Source organism: Coloeus monedula, assembly GCF_965178545.1.
Source record: "Coloeus monedula genome assembly, chromosome: 1".
Lineage (NCBI taxonomy): Eukaryota > Metazoa > Chordata > Aves > Passeriformes > Corvidae > Coloeus > Coloeus monedula.
Window position 1 is genome coordinate 104,432,074 of NC_138781.1, and position 14,861 is coordinate 104,446,934.

Here is a 14,861-nt window from a genome sequence, read left to right on the forward strand (position 1 = left end):
AATATTTCATTTAAGATAATAAAATATTGAATTTTACATGTGCTATGAAATCCTTTAACACTGTTGCATTTATAAACCTTATAGACTATAGGTATTCACTAAAAGCAACAAGCCTGGAATTATTCTCTGATCCTAAGCCAAGTGGCATGGACTGGCATCATCCACAATATACAACACTTGGTACCAAGTCTCCACTGAACCCTATAGAATGTCCTTCTATTCCAGTATTACCTTGTGTGTATCCTATTCAAAACACATAAAATAAGACAGTGGTTGTGTTGCATGGCTGCAGAATAATGTTTTCATAGCACTGAACAGAGAGGGTGAGTTATGTGTGATGAAGCATAACATCAGAGTATCTGAGCAAGTAAAGTTTGCTGGGTAATGGAAGAACTTGGAGGAAGTGATCTTGTACAGTCCTTTAAAAATCCTGTACTTGTAGTGATTACTGCTGCATGGTCCCCCCCTGAAAAATCTCTGCACATTTTCTTCTACGGCTCAAATGTTGAGACACAGCCTTTGCTCAGCAAGTTTATTTAAAATGGGCTTAAGGTGCTACTTTTCCCTGAGGTGAGGACAAAGGAGAACCTGACAAAATTTCCCAGAAGGTTAAAACCCAAACTTCACTGGCAAGTTTTAGAAGATCAGGAATTGGGCAAAAGTTAAAACAACACTCAATCAAAAGAAATCTTTTAAGAGAGCATCAACTTATCCAACTCTCCCCATCCATCCTTAAGTTACCCATGTATCAACAGGAGGAAATTAGGAGTAGAAAAGGGGATAAAGAGAGAAAATCAAGAAATAGCTGCATCCTTTAATCCTAGCATGGTCTCAGCTGCCATAAATTCCAAGGACAATAGGGACGTGACCATGTGCATCTCAGGGAAGTGGGTTTTATGTGCTCCAGCCTCCCATAATCAACCCCACACAGGTCGGGGCTTCCAGTCATCTGGCCACTCTGGGGCTTGCCTGGGGCAAAATCCTGTACAGATTGATTTCCAGAACTCTGGTGAGAACCACAACACTTGCACTAATGTTTAGTAACACTGTAAAAATTCCAAGGTTTATCTAGAAAAAAACCAGGTTCACACTCCTTTGTTCCACTGTCATTCTGGAAATGGAGCACTGGCTTTTCTCCTTGGTTTTGTGGAGTGACATCCTTACACACAGCAGATGCAATCCAAATTATCTCAGAGCGTGCAGGTGATACTCCTGTGGCAGTCTGTAATAGAAGTTCTCATATAGCTTCAGAAGTGTTTTACAGAGACATGGTGGAAAAGCTCAGAAGACATATAGCATCTTATAAACCCATTCTATTTCCTATCTACAACCTTCCACTACAATATTTTTCTTCTTTTTTATTTTTGCTTCCAAGTGCCTTCTGTGTCATATTCTCTGGTGTGTCCTTGGAAGATCTGTGGGACCAGGTACCACACTGAGAGCATCACTCTGAAAATCTGCAAAGACTTTAAAGGAAGGTTATCCAAAGAACTGCGAAAGAGCTTGTCTCTAGATGGGATTAAACTCCAAAAGAGTTAATAAAAGCCCAATTTAGTACACTTATTTTAAGTGTGCCTTCAGCAGTAGTAGAAATCAAATTTCTTGGGGAAGTATAACAAGGCTGGCAAGGATAATTTCCCATCAATAAATGAATTGGACATTGTAGGAAGTCTAATACAGTATATATTAAATATATGGAGCCCAAATAGTAAATCTCTCTTTCTTCCTCTTGAATATTTTAGTGCAGCGTACTTGTAGATATAACTCCAAATAAAGACTGACAAAGAAACAATGGTGGCTATAACTTGTGTCTTAATGTGCAGTGGAGTCTTTACACATGCATTCATTACACCATGTTCAAGGTCACCTTTTTCTTGTATTCATGCTTTTTGTTCGTAATTATTCAGATCACAATGACCACCACGCATATGCAACTGGAATTACTGGGAATAGAACTTACATGCACATTAGAAGAAAGATGATGGCTAAAATTTTAGTCTGCAGGTACCCTGAGCATTCACAGGTATATCTTTAGGCTGTTCTTGCATATTTTAAGGGGTTGTGCACTTAATTAATATAATGAACAATCCATTAAAACTATTATTCCTACTTGCTCATATATAAAGAATGTAAGTTCCACTGGAAGAGTGTCTTTTTTTCCTGCAGCATCCTGCTGGCCCTTCCTCTTCAGGTCTGCTCAGTGGTAGGGGTCCCCCAGAGTGTTCTTCTGGAGGTACCACTTTTATACAGTGCAAGCCCCAGCTATCCAGAGGTGTCCATGTCGTTCCTACAACTTGGAATAGCATCTGTGCAATCAGTTGCTTCCTTTCCCACCATTTGCTATGGTGGGAGTTTTTGTCCAAATAGGTTACCCAGATCTGCCTCACCAGGCCTGGCATTCGTTGTTGCCTCTGTGCTTTTCCCAGTCTGCACAGCAGAATCTTGCCCAGTGTGATAATTCCAAGCCTTTCCCCTCTGTTAAGGCCTGAAATTAATGCCTTCCTGTTTGCCATCTGTGCCTGTCATGGCAGTTTATCTTGTGGGGACAGTTTTTTTGAGACATTTTAACGGCATGCTCTAAGTACTGACAAGTACAGATCCTTCCTAGAGAGACCTCTGTCTTTAAAATACGAGGAAAAAAAGGTCCTGCATTCATGAGATCATTGCATTTTGTTTCTAAATCAATTTCCACTATTTCAGGTATTTATTTGGAAGATCAGATAGGGAACTAATATCACTAAAGTTTTGTAAATTGAAACTCCAAAAGGAACAAAAAGTAGTTAAGCTGTCAAAACCCCCCAAACAAACCCAGACCTCACCATCCCATCCCTCTCCCAAAAACATTGTATTCCAAAAAAGGAACAAAAAATCTTCAAAGATATGCATAAGATTCCTAAACTTCTATCCAAAATCAAGAGATACATCAATATTTCTATCAACTGAACCAATCAGACAATTTTTAAAAAGAAACTTGAATAGAAAACCAATAAATGTTGCTCTGGGGTCAGCTAGGCTAAACAGAAGCTCATCCACAGCAAATAGACAGTACATAACAGATGATAGATGTCCATGTCAAAAATAAGAAAGTCCCATCAAAAAGTCCTTATGGAGTCTCCAGAGTTTATGGACAGTTGTAATAAAATCCATTATCCACATATTTCATTCTTCACCTTTCTTGTTTCCTTACACATCCTTTCTAGGTTTCCATCATTAGTGTCTCTCTTCCTTCTCAAAGACAAATCTGTAGCATTATTAGCTGTCAGATTTTCTTCTTTTGTTAAACCTATATCTAGCCATGAAAGTAGCAGTCTGTATCCACTGTTTCTAGTTCATACATGTGCATTTGTTTATGACCAAGACCATTTAATAAAATGTAGAGAATTTTCTTCTTCTATTTATTGTAATTAACTGTTTTAATAAGTAATTGCTCAGTAATGATTTTTCTTCTGATTCAAACCTAGTATTTTTGTGAGGTTTTTTAGTTCATTCTTATTCTATTTCTGGTGCTTTCTCTTTAAGGAGTTCCGAATGGATATTATTAAGGAGCAGTTTATTTGTATGGTATCTTCATCATTTTTTACTGCTTTTGGAGGAGCAGATGGTGATTAGATAATTCTATAGGGCTACAAATTGTAATTAAGTTGAACTGAGGTATAAATATCAGTGTTTAAAATCATATGTTTGAGCTGTCCTCTTTTCCTAAATGTTTCAACAGCCAGAGTTTTCACAGTATACAATGGGTTGTTGATCATTTAGTCTTCTTAATCCTAATCAATAAAGTAATTGAGCAATGGCCTTTGAAAATTGTTTTTCCAATGTTTATTTCATATTCAGAATAATAATCATCTGTTCATACAGTTTTCAGTTTTTATCTGTAACACTGCCCTTGTAAAAACTGAGTATAGTCAGCTAGTATTGATAATGATTGTCCCATTTTAGTTTTTGCTCAGTATAGAACCTTTCCAGATTTTGATAAATTTAATCATGAGATTTATTTGCTAATAATTTTGATATACTATGTCTTGGCTTTCCTATGTAGTTCCTCAGTTATCTTCAGATTAATTAAACATAGTTCCAAGATTCCTATTTGTATTTAAATATATTTATTTTTATATTTATTCACTTATTATTTCAAAGGACATTTTGGGAAATTCTTGGAAAATACTAATCCTGACTTTAAAAACAAATATTTTGAAAGAACTCTATTCCATTTTGCCATCACTTGTAGTCACAAGCAAAAGACTTGAGAGAGGACCAGCATTAAGTGGCATTTTTAGAGGTAAAATAATTTCCATGTTTGTTATATTGATGATTGAGAAAGTGAGTTTTTGTGTGAGATCCCTTACCCATAGTGCCCTGCTGCAAGGCCTTATGTGTTCCAAATGTCATTCCATATAACTGGAATTGATACACTTCATCTGGCACTGCATGACATGGAGAAAAACAACAACCAAAAATTAAATCCTATGATGATTAAAGCAACAGTTGCACTTTACATTACACCCTTGGACTTCACCGGCACATGCCCCACTTATGCTCAATTTACCAGTCATCCTCCTATGGCATTCCCTTGTCTCTTTTCAGCTACTTTTATTTGGGGCTTTCAGGTCTTCCCACAGATAAAAGGAGTCTTCCATTACCTTGATGTCTGAAATGTCACTGCCCTGGAAATTACTTTAAGGAAATTCAGTCCAGACTTTTCCTTTTATAAACAACTCTTTTCGAAAGACTGGGAAGCTTTTGAAATTAAGAAAATAAATAAGTGAATTTGAAAACAAGATGCTCAACTTTTATTTTTATTTTACAGTAGAGCAAAATTAAAACAACTAAAGAAGACAGATCACAAGTATAAAGGTCTGTGCACCTCACTTCAACCCTGCAGTTTGTCTGCTTAGACTAGAGTACCCCTGTTCCTCACTGTCATAACTATAGGATCCATCACTTCCCCTTGGCTATTTATACAGTCTATTGACTCTTCCTTTCCCAAATACGATCAGTAACTCTCCAGGCAATCTATCTCACCTGTTGACCACAAAATAACATAACATATTCTTGAAAAATAGACTGCTGCATTTTGGGACTTTAAAATTACAGTAAAATAAGCTTAAATTAAAAGTGGAAAGGATTTAGCTGAGCCTTGCAAATAAATTCCTACATTAAAATCCTTTAAGCTTGGTGAGGGTTGCTAGGGAAAGCAGCAATGTGACACAATAAACAGCAAAACAAAACACTAATAAGTGCACAATGAACTACAAAGCTGTGTTGGCAGAAAAATAGACAAAGGGTTCATTTTTTCAAGATGCATAATGAATGAGAAGGATCATTCCCATTTTCAGATATAACATCAGAATCTTGGGCTTAATCTCCTGGCGAATTATTGAGGTTACAACAATCAAATCAAGTCAGCATTCCTGAAGATAAGCTAAAATGACAAATTAGTCTTTTTTTTCTTTCAGCATCTGTGATAGCATTAATCATGTAACTGTGGCTTATTTATGATTCTTTCTTTGATCTTCACAATGCATATCTACTGGGAGAGTTGAAAGCAATAAAGATAATTTTGATGTATTTTTGGAAGGTGTGCTATTTTTATGTGAAAATGTAAAAAAAAGAAAAGCATAGTGATATAATGTATAACTAATACGGAAAAATACAGCCCTTGCTTCCTTCCTAGGTAGGGGATTCGTTTAGAATTATCATTCAGGAGCTCCTTAAGATTAGAGAGAAGTAATTCAACAGCATTATAAAAAAAGAGAATAGCAATGTTACTAGAAATTGCCATACAAGGAAGGGGGAAAAAAAGGAATAGAAGAATAAGAACATTTCATAATTTCCTTATTTAGTAATAAAAACACTGAAGTATAAAGCTAAAGTTCACAAAGCATTGCATTTCTACAACAAAAAATGGCTAAAATGATTCAGTGATTGAGTCTCAGTGATGCTGTAAAATGGCATAAGGGCATTGTTTAGTACAGCCAAACTGAAATTTCAGAATACTTTTTCCCAAGTCAAGAATACAACCTGGAATATTGAGTAGAAGGGATTTGCTTAATATCTATGATACAAAATAGGAACCTAAGTTAAAATCATTGCTCTGCTTCAGTGTCCCAAGCTGACTACAGAAAGGAAATGTACAGAGTTACAATCCCATCAGTGATTCCCATTCTCTGTCTCTGTGGAAAATATTGTGAATTATTCATAAAAAAATCTTCATCAGAAGGGGAAAAGATGGAAGATGTGTTACTTTTTACAACATTTCACTTTTGTATTTTCAAAGGAGGAAATGTAATGATAGGCTTAAGTTTTTCAATATTTAGCCAGGCTTATAGTTACGATTATGTGTGTATATTCTCAGAGACTCAGTTTACACAGTAATGAGCACTGTGATCCAACATAACTTAGTATATCTCAAAAGAATGCATGAGTTACTAGCCCTAATGAATGCAGTACTTCAAGTCTTCTTCCATCTGGACATTTGTTATTCTGCAGTACATTTGAGAACAATTTGGGGTTTCACTTTGAAAATATATGATATTCTGTATAACTTCTAAAGAGATTTTTCATTTTGAAGAACCCTTGATTAATGTCTTTGTTTGCCCAATTCCTTCTGCTGGCTCTTAATTGTTTCTTGTATTAACAGTTTTAATGAATTTAGAGCCAAAGTCTATTAAAAATAAATCTTTAATTCCACAGTAAAAGTTGTTGCACTCAGGGTTTTTCTAATCCCTTTAGCTGCTCAATTCCCAGGATTCCTGGTTGACAGCAATTTTTTGGTCCAATTTCCTATGAGAAAATCCAAATTTCCCTCATTACGCCTAGCTAGGACCTTGAGTAAAGTGATAATAAAATATTTCACTGCTTATAGAACATTTCACACATTCAAAGCTTTAGGGAAATAGTAACTAATTAAATGAGTTGGACCTTCTTGTTGTTAACACTGTTCACAGAGCATGCTCATTTCTGTCATAATTTCACTTCCAGCGCTAATAAAAAAATGACATTCAACGCATCTTGACACAGCATTCCTTGATATAGAAATGGTTGAGAAAGCCTTGAGGTTGACTGACTAAGGTAAAATTTAAGAAATTGATTGATAGTATATCTCAAGGAGGTGTATCAAACAATTTTACATTAGTCATGGCTACAGAGGATACAGGAGTCTTGTACAGACATCTTAAATATGATGGGAACGAAGTGCCCTGGCTTCAGCTGGGATAGAGTTAATTTCTTGGTAGCTGTTACAGGGCTGTGCTTTGGATTCAGAATGAGAATGCTGTTGATAATACATTGATGTTTTGGTTGTTTGCTAAGTTGTGTTTATCCTAAGTGAAGGACTTACTTAACTCTTCTTGTGCTCTGCCAGTGAAGCAGAATACAAAAGAAACTGGGAGGGAGCATAGGTGGGACAGGTGACCCGAACTGACCAAAAGGATATTACCCAGCAGTGAACCTCATTCCCAGCATATAAACTGGGTGGAGGTATCCAGAAGGGGGATAAATCTGGATTTCAGATGGAGGGTCTGGCACTGGTCAGCATGTGGTGAGCGCTTGTAATGTGCCTCACTTGTTTTTTACCTCATTACTGTCATTATTATAATTTACCATTATTACTGTACTTGTACTTTATTTTTCCTTATTAAACTGTTCTTACCTCAACCTACAAGTTGTACTGATCCTCCTGCCCATTCCACCAGACTTGGGGGGAAGAAGGGGTTGAGTGAGCAGCTTGAGAAGGGGTTGTGTGGTGCTCAATTTCCAGCTGGGTTTAAACCACGACATGAAGATAGCAGCAAATAACAACCCAAGCATTTACTTAAAATTTTGAATGTAATTTTTTTTCTCCAGCAAATATCTACCTTGGAACTATCCTTAGTCAAATTAACAATATGTTTTACGGACTTGTTGGTAATTTAGAGCACCACTGAGAATAACTGAAATGAGATTAGGTTTTTTTGTAGAAATTATTATTTCTGTCACATAATTTTTTTTAATATATATATTTTTTTAGTAGTTTTTCTTTTACCTTCACTCTTTCTATCTCTGACCTCTGGAAGACTATGTCCTAAGAGTATATTTCTTCTACTGTTCTTTTTGGGGTGCTGAGACTGTACCGTCTCCAGCCTGATTCTGGGCTTGGCAGGAATAACTGAGCCACAAATATCCTGAGCTGATTTGATGATGGGGAAAATAAAAGCAGCTGAGTAGGCACATTTAGCACAGTATCATGGGGCAAAGGGGGAAAAAAAAGAAATTTTGCCTATTGTCTGTCTTTGGATACTTCAGAAAGCATAGAGTACAGCATGAAACCCAGGCAGATTTGCAATACATTGAATATATCAGAGTTTTAAAAAGAGACAGAAATCAGCAGTAAGACCATTGAACTATAGAAAGAGACAACAAAAAGTTTAGCTAGCCATAAAGTTACTACAGAATGTAGAAAACACGTTCATCTCAGCATTCTTTTCTAGTAGACATTCTAATATCAGAACATCTCTCTGATGATACACCCTTTGCTTTCTCTTCAGATTGAAAGTCCAAACACAACTGACGGCAAAAAATAGTTGTGAATCAGGTATTAAGGATGCTGAGGGGACTGGTTATACTCAATGTTTATTATGTGTTAGGCTTTTATCTATTATACCTAGGTGTAATTAATCCCATTTCAAGTAAAAGGAACACTAAAGTCTTGACACATTAAAAAGCAGGTTGTCCTTATTGGAGCTAAAATAAATCATTCAGTTTTAGGGCTGTTAGTTCAGACTTCTGCCCAAATAAATAGCCCAAGAACCAAGGCAATATTGTGGAACACAAAAGATATAAATAATTAAGAAAATTATAAAGAAATTATAAAAATTATATTTTCATTTGGGCTTTAAGTATCAAAAATTATTGTGATTCCAAGTGCCTTCACAAACCTGAGGGTTTTATGTGTAAGGATCTGGATGTGGGTTCCACGTTGGCATGTGATACCATTATTACCATTACACATTTGGATTAATGTATATCAAACACTGGTAAAAGGAAGAGAGTTGAAAAAAGTAAAAGCTACTTTACTTCTTATGCTTTCACATAACAAAAGGAAAAGAAGAAGACAGATAATGCATGAAAGAATATAAAAGGACATTAAAATAGCAAAGTGAAGCTCATGAAGTGGTTGCAAAGTATTTTGTATGCTTTTGTTGCTGTGCATAAAAAGACATAAGTTGTTACATTGAATCACTGCTTTTTTAAATTACCAACAAATGCTCAGTGTGGAAAATGACAACCTTACTAACAGAGATGACAAATTTATAAGTGACTGCAAGAGTATTGTTGAGGTAAGCTTTGGACAGCACAACTATAGGCATAATTATCCTAACTACAAGAGATCCACCTGTAAGTAGAAGGATTGGACAACTACATAAACATAGTACTATTTTTTCCACCAAATTTTGCTTCTACACTAAAAAATGTAATTGTGTTTTAAATTATTTAGCCAAACTAATTTCAAGGTGATTTTTCAAAAAAAAAAAAAAAAAAAGGCCATAAAATTAAAAAACAATAATAGCAACTAAACTGCCTTTTGATGAAATGAAAGGCACCTTGCTAAAATGCAAATCTTAAATATCATTTTGTGACATCTAAAAATAGATGAACTTCTGTCTTAGAAGAATATGTCTTCCAAAGTTTCATGACACATCCCATTTTATGTTTTTATCCAAAAGTATTTTTACTGTGTTTTTAAACTACTTTTCTTTGAGAATCAATATTTTGGTTATTAACCAGGGAGATGAGCCTGAAAATGAAAATGCAATTATAGAGACGCAAGAAAATATTTTCTTTCACACAGGATAGAAGTGTTCTGATTCTTTTGCTGGTATAGTCACATTATTCTCAGGCTACTAAACTATACTTAAAAATAGAAAAACTACAGTGAAATTGAATTAAAATCATATAGCTGCTTCAGCAGGCATTGAAATGCTAGCACGAAATTTCTGCAGAAGTAAAAGTGTAGTTAAGAAAACCAATGGAGAAGTTGTGCAAGAGATATTCATATTTTATTTGCAGAATTGATGCTTAATGTTAGAAAATTATACTGAGTGATATTTTTAGGTCATTCAGAATTAAGGTCAGACATGACAGTATTGCAACCTAGTTCAAAAACCTATTTCATGTCAATAGTTAGCAGAACTTATTAACAATTACATCATTTTATCAAGATCCTACATACTGTTTAAACTCTTGGCAAGAAACAGTATTATTGGATATGGCCATCCTATTTCATCATTCATATTCAAATTGCTGACAAATCTGCATCTTAACATGAGCAGTATTTATCATTTTTTTATTCTTTATGTGACTCATATGATCCTAATCTTCAAAGAGGAAAAATATTTAGAAATATGACTCTCCTTAAAAGCAGGTCAGCGGGAATAATTCATCCTTACTTAAAGACTTCCAAAGAAAGGACATATCAGAAAGGTAGACTGTGAGTCAGAGGCACAGATCACCTTGTCATTATTCAGAAACAACAAAATAGGATTTTAAAAGTGAGAATGTCTTATGTTATAATGTAGGACTTCAGCAGCCACCAGCCTAATGAAAGCAGCCATCCGGCTTTCAGTGGTCCATCTGCCCACTTGCCACCAGCCTTGTTAGGGTCTCATACCAATCAGGCATTACGTGCCTGTCTGTTCTGTAATATTTCTCCTCTTTCTGATCTCCATTTATCACACTTCCTAATATAAACGGCAAGTCCAGACTCACTGAGTGTAATCCAGCCACAGAAAACTTATTTTAACATGTGAAGTAGCTAATCTTGTATTAGAAGGTATTAGTCATCACACATCCTGCTTTCATAGGTGCAAGTCAGAAAGGCCAAACTGTCCTACCTTCTCTGCACACAGAGACTGGGCTCTGACAGCTCTTTCCATGAGGTCCTCTTGAAACATTCCTCATCCTGGCCTCAGCCACATGTCCCCTGACTATCAAAAGGCTTCAGCATTTCCCTCCCTCCAACTCAAGGAAGGGTTTGCAGCCAACTGTGAGACCAAGACATCTGAGACACCCTATGTGTCCAGATGGCTCGCCAGTCAGGCAGCTGATGTAGTCATCACATGCTCCCCTCCTTTCACTTTCCAATTTCCTTTCCCCAATTCTACTGAAAAATAAAGCAAGAACAAATTGTAAGAAAAAGAAAACAAACAAAACTCAGAATCCCCCAAAATTGAGATTTTAATCTCCTTTTTTCAAACCTTTTATCTCCTTTTTTCAGATTCAGACCTGCTAAAATGTAGAAAACTACATAAAAAGTTAACTTAGTGTTAATTTAGCTGCTATCTTAGAGATACTCTCTCCTGACACAGTTTCTGCTCAGTACTAAGATCAACAGAAATGCCATCATACAAAAAAAATACAGAGGCGGCAAGCTAATTTAGACACTTGGATATAATGAGATGTGGAATTAAGGTGACAATATAGAGAGTAACATGCTTTAGTTACATTGGCAGTATCTAATATGCACTTTTATTATTTTCCTAGCAGGAATACGTCTATCATTTGAAGAAATGTATGCTTTAAGAAAAAATATACTTCAGAGTCATATATATCTAGTTAAAAAATATATATCCATAAAGTATTGCATTGAATTATTCACAGCTGTGGATAGCAAATATATTTTCAAATTCTAAAAAGAGATTGCATATTATCATAATTAATTCTTGTTAATTTTTTATTAATAAGTGAACAGTACTAGATGATTTTCAAATACTGATAAAAATCAGCAATTTCACAGGATAAATCCTAGTTCTTACATCAGTGTTGCAGAAACTGGTAATATATGAATAAAGGAAACATTATGGACATTCTCAGTGTATATATAATGCAATCTCCTCTAACAATTCACCTACTGTGTCAAAGATGTTTCTGTTCACGCTATGAATACCACTCTTGCCCCCTGGGTTTACATTAGTGTTTGATTTATTTATATTTTTCTGTCTCATTTAAATGTAGTGATTGAATCAGCTATTGAGACATTTCACAAAAAGAAAATCACTTTTTGACTTCTTTAAAAGAAGTGAGCAGTAAGGAAATTGCCAGTGAAAAAGTGCACTCACTAGAGGATCTATCTTGGTCCTGGGATAATTCCAAGATAAAAACAATTCCAGCTTCAAAGACATTAACAGCAAAGAGCTGTCTCATCAAACAATGCTAATCATCACATAAACTGAAAGCAGTCAAACAGCCTCTGGCATGTGAGATGATACACATACACAGTTGTAGGAACATTTGGAGTAGTAGCAACACATTTTAGAGGCAATTATTTTGAAGTTAGGAGTGAATGGTATCATGCCTTGTCACAAACATCAGTGGCAGCAATGCAAGATGTAGTTCAGAATCACTAATACAAGTTTTGAACGTCAGCTACATCCTTGTGACAAATACCAAGCTTAGTTGTTCAGGTTGTTATATAGTGGCATTCGAACAACAGCAATGTATCAGGAACAAAGTTTTAATGCCAAGGTAAATGCTGAACAGCAGCTTTAGTAATATGACCAAAAAACTTCAACCAACCCACAAATGCCTCCTGAGTCACACTGTCCCTGTTCCTCAAGATCTGCTTCAGTTAAACATGTAGTGTCTATCTTTTTCTGTCCCAGGAATCACAGATATCAATAACAAATCTGTATGATGGATTTTAAAGTGAAAGAAAGGATGCTTAAAGAAAGAACCTGGTTACTGCTCCTCACTTATTTAATCTTTTTTAATTTTGAAGCAAAGCACCCTGTTCATGAGACACAGTCCATGCTCAGCTGAGTAAACTGGTTTTGGTTTCCTCAGCTACAGTAAGTACTCCCATATTTACTATAGGACAGGAGTTGTCATTACTGGTTAGATGAACTTTTCTCTCTTCACCTCTCTATCAATCTGCATCCCAAAGAAAAGGTAAAAACCTTGAGAATACTTTGCTGGTGTTTCACAGCAAAACTCCTGTCAGTACTTCCTAAAAAATTGGGCTACAGTGCTGCAGAAGAAAGGTATTGTAAACTATGACAAAAGGAAAAGTGACATCTCTGACCTGACTGTTGTGCAACTGCAGTCAGCACCACACAGTGACTAAGAAAACCTGTCTGTTAAGTAGGCTTTGCTGGCTCAACCACAGTACCATGATTATGTGTTCTCTGGGCCATAACCACACATTCTAATGGCTTGCTGCATAAACAGAGCTTACTCATAACTATCAAAAAACTCCCAAACCCAACTGGAAAAAATACCCCAATCTCTTTGTTTTATGCCATGCAAATATGGTTAGACACCTGGCATGAACATAGATGGCTGCGAGCCATAATTCCAGGTGAGATACTGCAACCAGTTTTGTCAAGAATTAATGTTTAGTGTTGTTCAGCACAGGATGCTGCATCTATGAAGGAGCACCAGTTCCTCATTTTCCATCCCTTTCACACCAACTGTTTAGTATTTATCTCAGAAATAGCCTAAGGACTTGTGTCCCTGACCTGACACCTGTGCCACAAACTATCATACAGTAGGTTTTGACCTTTATAGGAAAAATGTATTTACACCAATTTCTAATTCCTTCAAAGACGAGATCACAATCTGCAATTAAAATGGATTGCATTAAGAAAATAGAAAGTACCAAGGGTATCACCTTTCAATAGCTAGAAATACATTAGATAGAACCACATTATTTTGGTGTGAAAATGTCAAAATGGCCTCAGGAAGTCAAGCAGGGTTCTCATTGTCAATGAAAGCAAATGACATACAGGGTTATGGGCAGACTGACATGTTGCTTGCTTCAGATTCAGAAGATCACTTTGAAGTAGCTGCAGGTTAATTTTCAGGAGTACAGAATATCAGCAGAAACTGTCTTTTCAGCTTTCTTGAAATCATGACTAATGTGCTTCAGTAAGCCAAAGCCTGAGTGAGCCAAAGCTGAGGCCTTCCAAGTAGCTGCCATCTCTGAAACAAATAAGTAGCTTTAAAAACTATGAAAGGCTGAACATTTTGGTAATCTAGTAAGTAATGGTAAGTCTATGGTAATGTAGTTTGATTACTAAAACATATGTCTTGATTTTAAAAATATTATGCACTCTGGGCCTAACTGGTTACTGAGCATTCTACCAGCCATGGATAAGATTTAGCATCCACGGCTGAACACAGAGTCTGAGTATGTGATTCATCAGGCCAAATGCAGGCTTTTTCAGCTAAACCAATAGTCTACACAATTTCTACAGTTAGTGGAGAGAAGTTAGCTCAGGCTTGTATTGATGTCTGAAATGGATCTTCTAAATCATACTCTAAAATCACTGTTTACCTCTATTGAATATTAAAGTTACTTTCCAGGGAATTACTGGGGTGCTGATTTCTACAAAGTAGACTTTTATCTTTAGTTGAGGTAAAATGCAACCTTTATTATAATTTTTGCTTTAAATTTCCCCTCTTTTAATTATAAAATTCATGATGAAAACTTGGTTGTTTCCTTCCTGATGGCTAGAACTACATGAATAAAAGCTAAGCAAGAGGAAAAAAAAGATGCAATCTTGGTGACAAAAAAAAAAAAAACAAAAAAAACCCACCGAACTTGACAGCAGGATGTAATCACTTCTTCCCAATGTACATGAGGCAATGATGAGGAAAGTACTAAAAGTCAGAGGAAAATTAGCAGGCCAGATGGCTGGTGAAACAGTGACAAAATGACAGAAAATGAAAAACCTAATAAAAATGAGCAAGTGACTATAGGAAGTGCATGCAAGGCATTAGAAATAAAATCATAAAGAACCAGAGAAAATAAAGAGTATTATTGGAGGATAAAGGAGACAGAAAACAAGAAAACTTTGTATAGGGTAAGATCCAAGAGAGGTGAC